This window comes from Protobothrops mucrosquamatus, unplaced genomic scaffold, assembly GCF_001527695.2.
Source record: "Protobothrops mucrosquamatus isolate PMUCROS unplaced genomic scaffold, P.Mucros_1.0 scaffold21, whole genome shotgun sequence".
NCBI classification, from domain to species: Eukaryota; Metazoa; Chordata; class Lepidosauria; order Squamata; family Viperidae; genus Protobothrops; species Protobothrops mucrosquamatus.
In genome coordinates, this window is record NW_015386406.1 from 432,985 (window position 1) to 434,520 (window position 1,536).

Below are 1,536 nucleotides of genomic sequence, written 5' to 3' on the forward strand. Positions count from 1 at the left end.
GTCAAAGGAATGGCTTGTTTCCAGCATATGGGTCCCTATTAATGAATGCTGCTCCCCTCTTTTAACGGCTAGTCGGTGTTCATGTAACCTGGTGCCAATCCTTTTAGATGTTTCTCCAACATAGTTGGCTGGGCAGTCTTTACATTTGATCTTATAAACTGCTCCAGATCTCTCCGTAATAGGGAGGGGGTCTTTGATCAGATCTGCGATCATGAAGAAAAAAAAAAAAAGTGGCCTTGCACATAGGATTTTGCCAAAATACAATTTTAGTATTGTTTACATATTGTTTAAAATCAAATAGCACTCACCCAAACATCTGAAGAAGCTAACTGTACTATTCTTGTCTTTTGATTAGACAAATATCTGGATATTTTTTAAAAACAACATTTTCTTTTTACTTTAGTGTGAAATCTAAAGCAAGAATATCACTTTTTAAATGAATCATCATTGGAGCATCCTACATCATGGTGACACTCAAAACAATATTCACAAAGTAATTTCTATTAATTATTTTTAAAAAATATGCAAATATTTTAAAAGAAGAATTTTGAAATGTGCAGGAATGCAATCCAAGATTTTTTTTTTCAAATATTAAAGTGATAGTCACTTTTTGCAAACTCACATGGCTGCTTAGGAAGCTACTCCCAGCTGTGACATCATTGTGAGTGCAGCTGCACCACTATGTGAGTTTGTAAAAAGATGCACACTGATTTTTTTTTTCAAATACACCCCATTCATTCCAAGGATTTGCACAATACTATTCTTTCATTTAAAACATTTACATACTATAAATGCCTTATTAATGCAATACAATGGTATACACAGAAAGACACATACATACACAAACCCATTGTAAGAAATACCAGACTTATCTCTTAATTCTGTAAAATGTCACACACTCTGAGTGTATCAATTATACAATTATAACCATAATAGGTTATTCCCATGTGTCTGAAGGTAGAAGACTTTTGCCTGGGGCACTATCCATGTCCTTATTATAAATTAATTTCTTTGCATTTGTTCCTTCCATATTAATCTTATTACCACCTTTGTAATTTTAAATTTCATAACATTACTTTCATTTTTTATTTAAATCTTTAGCTTTTAATTTCATTTCTAGTGGAGGTGATAATTGCCCATCACCCTCCAATTGGATGTAATAATACTACTATTAATTATACCCCCAATACAGACACAAACCTTTTTCTTTAGGCCATACATTTGCCTTACTAATAACTTGTACTCTGCTAAATAACCTGTGCAATAAAGGTATGTATAATTTTCTCCATTTGTGACAGAATTAATGGCAACAGTCAATGTGATAAGTTTAAGATAAGGTGCTAACTCTGGTATAATTAATGTCTGACAAGATATTATGCAAATATGCATTGCTAACTGAAAATTAATCACTATAAACATTCTGCAAAGATACTTAATTCATTTTAATTAACTTATATACTGTGAACCATTATGGACTACTACTTGGAAGGGAACATGCAGTAAGTAAATGAGCTGAAATAACTTTAGCTGCCAAGG

At 32.1% G+C, this 1,536-nt stretch overlaps 1 protein-coding gene across 1 annotated transcript in view; it reads left to right on the top strand.

Moving 5' to 3' along the window:
- LRRC72 (leucine rich repeat containing 72) overlaps nt 1–1,536 on the top strand; it is a 19,644-nt gene that overhangs the window by 7,130 nt on the left and 10,978 nt on the right. The gene's annotated exons all lie outside the window — the stretch shown is intronic.